Raw genomic sequence first — 5,443 nt, forward strand, 5'->3', positions numbered from 1 at the left:
CCTGTGGGACGGAGATAATGCCCATGAGGGACAGAAAAAGGTGAATCTTACACAAATCAGAACGCACCAAATTTAAAGTCTGCTGATGACTAAGCAATTCCAATTCCTATTCCCAAGAGGGAAGTTCAATTCCTAGTAAGGATTTTGGAGAACTTTCTTACAAAGGTGGCAAATATTGTCCCAGGACCCTGCTCTCCTCTTGATCTCTGCGGAACAGAAATGATTAACCATCATGTAATCATAGAATCATAGAATGGCTGGGGTTGGAAAGGACCTTAAGATCACCCAGTTCTACCCTGCCTGCACATAGGCCAGCCAGCAGCAGCCCCTCCATCTGCAGAAGGCTCTAAAGCCTTTAGCTTTGTTCGGAATGCGTCTCAGGATACAGGAGAAAATACTCAGTATGTATCTAAGATCGCATTTCTCTCCCCGTTTAACTTTATTCCTTTTCCCTTGGTATTTTGAGGTATTTCTATATTCACTATGATATTCTTTTGAGATAGTTCTATATTCACTCTCAAAATAACTATTTATTGATGTAGTAAATTAAATGTTGTTTATTGGCCATAATGCTTTAGATTATACATGTTACATAGATTTATATGTATTGCGCATATACAGTACTTGTATGGAGTTTATATGCATTCACATAAACACTAAAAACATGAGAAAACGCTTCGTACAAAACCACTATGGCATAAAAATTGAACAAAATTATAACAAAAATGAGATACAGAAAAATAAATTACACAAAAGCCAAATACAAGTGAATTTTGAGGAAATGTAGCGTGATGTGGAGTCATTCTAGTGAATGATGCTTTCAGGCTTTGGTGGTATTCACATATATAAACTGAGCACCAAGAGGGAAAACGCAAGTAGAGCTGGAGGTCTCCAGGTCATAACTAGGAACTCTGCTGCCTCTGTTCTAGTTCTGACTGCATCTCCTTTGGGTTTGCCTGACTCTTGCAGACAACATCAATCTACTGTGCTTGGCCAAGTGTGCACAAGAGGAAGGACCTGTAACCTCAGACCATTGCATGGGCCCTTCAAAACCGGTGTGTATCTGTTGAAGCCTGACCTAGGAAACGCATCTGTGCGAGCATCACCCTTGCCAGCCTTAAAGAGCAGCTTCTAAAGGCTCTTCAGGGCACAGAGGGGAAAGACATTTCGCTTCGAAACCCCTTTCGGATTATTTTACTTGCACCTTCATTTGTCAAGAAGCAATCTCTGCTGTCAGGGGGACAGTGGATCCAATCCTATAGGATCCTGAGCCATCCCCAGGAAGTGCTGAGCACCTCCTGTCAGGAAACCAGACCATACCACAAAGTATGAAGCCATTAGTGGCCAAGCACCAAACAGGGGTGGCTAGCGGTATCGGCAATATTGATTCCTTCCCCTTGAAGACAAACAGTTTTGATTATAAATGATTAATTGAAATGAATGTTTTTCAGCAATTTTTCCTGAAGAGCTGTCTTATTTGAGAGTAAACAATTCAGTGGACTAACCCACTACTGAGGTATAAAACTTCATGTAATTTCTTGCTATTTTCAACCTTTCTGAAGTCCTTTTGCTATGCTGTGCCAGTAGATGTCTGGTTCAATTGTAACATCACAGATCAAAACTCATATTGCAACCGAATTCTGGGTACCTGAGTCAAAGGCAAGCGGTAGGGCTCTTGTGTAAGTTAAAGGGAACGAAGGTGAATCAAAGGACTAGAGCCCAAGGGGAACTGAGGGGGCTTTTTGCGATATACACACTTCCAGCTCATTCTTACCCTAGGCAGAAACGATGGGTTTGGAAAATGAACATGTTACTTTCTATCTGAACTAAATTTCATTATCATGTCACAAATTAAATCTTAAATTCTTAGTATTAAAAAAAAAACAAAACTTCATGACAGGTTTACTATGCTAAGTTTTTTAACTTTGCATTTACGCTGGTTTCTTATACCTCAGTATTTTCCTTAGCTTGGACAATGGGATGGTTTAGTGTGAGGTGTCCCTGCCCACGGCAGGGGGGGTGGAACTGGGTGATCTTGAGGTCCTTTCCAACCCTATTCTATGGTTCTATGATTCTATGAATAGAGATCTGTCACCTCTCCTGTTATCATTAGCTTCCAAGCAGCTGACTCTCCTGTGCTAATAAGATGCTGCCGCATTTGGCTCACTCCATCTACTTACAGGCTGGATGAGAAAGTCACTTGGTGAAGGTTTTTTGGCCTATGTTTTCTAAACAGTCTCGGAGCTGATCCCTGCTGCCCTTTCAACCCTTAAAGCCTATAGAATAAAAGGGATGAATAGAAAATAATGGTATAAAAGTCCCTCATAGACACATGAGCTCCAGGATCTACACAGAGAGATCCGCTTCCACTGTAATTAAAAGACACGCACAAGAACCTTCCCAGTGATCTTAGAATAAAAGCTTGCATGTTCTGGATATCAAGGTAAGGACAAAATTAACCTGACATTTGTATTTGACAAGTGAGTTAATGCTGCGCCGATCCCCTCTGGGACGCAGCAATTTTCACCTGTCAGAGATGCTGTGGTCCAAAGGGAGCATCACTCCGATCCCTTTCTGCTCTATTTGAACTGAAGAAGGGGGTGGGGAGGGGAGAGGGAGAAAAACGCTCTTTATCCTGCAAATGCAAACGGGAACAGTAGGATGCCTCTGAAGGACGCAGTGAAGACGAGCGTAGATCTCTACGTGGCTACACGACAGCCATAAGGATCCGAACTTGAGGGTGAATATGCATCTGGTGCCTAGGTGACTTTCCACATGGGGCCAGAAGCATCCAGAAAATAAACCGATTATTTATGATTATTTATAAACTGTATTTGCCAATAAACAGTTAAAATGCTTTTCCTGCCTGCTACCCGTGATGTAGGACACACATCTACTGGGGAAAAGGACTATGGAAGGATCTGGACATCCCAGTGGATGCATGAAAAGGAGAAAACACCCAACTACAGAGTGGAAAACTGCAGAAGCCAGATCCTGCCAGGCACCAGGCTGAGAACGCTGCCTCTCCAAACCTAGGGAGGTGGGGTGCTGGGCTCTGTGTATATATATATATATATATATATGTGGTTTTTACCCTTTTTTTAACGCAGATATAAATAAGTTTCACTTGAGACTCTTAATTGTTAATTAGTCCACTTTAAACCTAGCTGCGTTAAATTCATTCCAGCGCTAACCCAGTCTGAAACACATTAGCATTCATCTCCAGTGCCTAATCACTACAGTATTCATTTAAAATTCTTTCAGTAATCTAGTCTGCAAAATTTCAAGTTGATGTAAATGTCAAAAGCAAAAGACAGAAACGTCTAATTAGCTAAGTACCGCGGCTGTTGCTGTTTCTTGGCAAATAATAAGTGAACTTATGCAATGCTCGTTGCAAGAGGGTACAGCATTTCACGGGAGCCTTTGAAGGGAACAAAGGATAGCTGGTGACGACTGATTGCCTTTGTGTGCCTGTGGTCATTATTTCTCTCCTGTGGGTAGGAAGAGCCTCACAGGGCTCATTCACACTGAGCTCCTGTTAATCACACATCTGCTTGCGAGGATGGGATTCCACCCTCGGAAGATGAGAAAACTCAGCTGGACCAGCTCCAGAGCAGTACGGTTAATTTGAAGCCGGCTCTGCCCGCAGCAGGGTGCTGGACCAGGTCACGGCTGGGAGTCTCTTCCAACCAAAGTTATTCTAAGGTTAGAACCAGAGCTGTAATTGATGCAGGGCCGCTCAGCGCAGGTGGCTCTGGGACTCATCCTGTTTTCATAGAATCACAGAAGAGTTAGGGCTGGAAAGGACCTCAAGAGCATCCAGTTCCAACCCCCCTGTCATGGGCAGGGACACCTCACACTGAACCATCCCACACAAGGCTTCATCCAACCTGGCCTTGAACACTGCCAGGGATGGAGCACTCACAACCCCCCTGGGCAACCCATTCCAGTGCCTCACCACCCTCACAGGAAAGAATTTCCTCCTTAGATCCAATCTAAACTTCCCCTGTTTCAGTTTGAACCCGTTACCCCTTGTCCTGTCACTACAGTCCCTGGCAAAGAGTCCCTCCCCAGCATCCCTATAGGCCCCCTTCAGGTACTGGAAGGCTGCTATGAGGTCTCCACGCAGCCTTCTCTTCTCCAGGCTGAACAGCCCCAACTTCCTCAGCCTGTCTTCATACGGGAGGTGCTCCAGTCCCCTGATCATCCTCGTGGCCTCCTCTGGACTTGTTCCAGCAGTTCCATGTCCTTTTTATGTTGAGGACACCAGAACTGCACACAATGCTCCAGGTGAGGGCTCACAAGAGCAGAGCAGAGGGGCAGGATTTAAATGGTCTCTGAAGACAACTGTGCCGATACCTGTCTGGTACCTGCATCGGGGGGTGTCTGTATCAGATTCCAGCACCCATCTCCTTGACTCTGGTGTTATTTGGGCCATCAGTCAGACCATCCAGGGGAAAAAAAAAAAAAAAAAAATCTGAATTTTTCTATTTGAGGTTCATCAGGAAAAATAAAACTTTTTTTTTTTTTTTATCACAGTTTGAAATTATTAAAGTGGAAAAGGTTGGGTTTTTTTGAATGAAAGGGAGTTTTATCAGCTTATGGCACAAGAACACATACAAACTGACTGCACCAACACGTAGGTTAGTTTATGTTAGTGCCTACTCTTTCCTTCCTCGTGGCTACCTTTTGAATGCAATAGATCAGTCTTTGGATGCATCTTCAGGCAGGAAACACCGCATATTTGCTTGGAGAGGCACAAATTATTGCTAGGTATTAATTAGCACTCCCCACTAATGAATTCTGGCTTTTCCTGTTGTCGGATGCTGGTCAAAGTCTAAAGATCCTTTGTTTTTCTTTACCCGAATTACTCCCTGAACGTTGTGGAGGAAGGAAATTCATGGCCTCATTCAGTTGGAGCCGTGCACCCGTCCTGGTTCTGTTTTTGCTCTGTCTGAAGTTACGATGCCTGCCATCAAGGCGCCACGAGTTACAGCACCACAGAACGCAAGACGCTGCAATTATTTCCTCCTCTTGATCTAAGAAGTGCTGAGGAGCTTTAGATTCCGGTGTAAATGACTTTTTAATGGTGACTACTGTGCATCAGGGTAACATCAAACATCCACCAGCAGGGATACGGGGCCAGCAGGGGTAGGAAATAAGTGTTTGAGGCCCGATTTCGGGTTCCTAGAAGCACAAAGGAGTTTGAAGAATTGAGTCCCCATTGCAACCAGCGAGGCTCCCATTCTGCCAAGGAAATGCTGAGCACGGAGCAAAGATACTGGAGCAGAAAACGGTGACTAAAATGAAGTGGGAAAAGAGAGGCGGTGGGGAAAGGGCAAAGGATCATGAGGATCAAACAGCAAACGAAGAGGCATCAGCGGGTTTGGGTTGGAACAGCGCACGTGGGACTTGTTTGTCAAAGGCCGTGTGGAATCTGCCT

This window comes from Lathamus discolor, chromosome Z (assembly GCF_037157495.1).
Source record: "Lathamus discolor isolate bLatDis1 chromosome Z, bLatDis1.hap1, whole genome shotgun sequence".
NCBI classification, from domain to species: domain Eukaryota; kingdom Metazoa; phylum Chordata; class Aves; order Psittaciformes; family Psittacidae; genus Lathamus; species Lathamus discolor.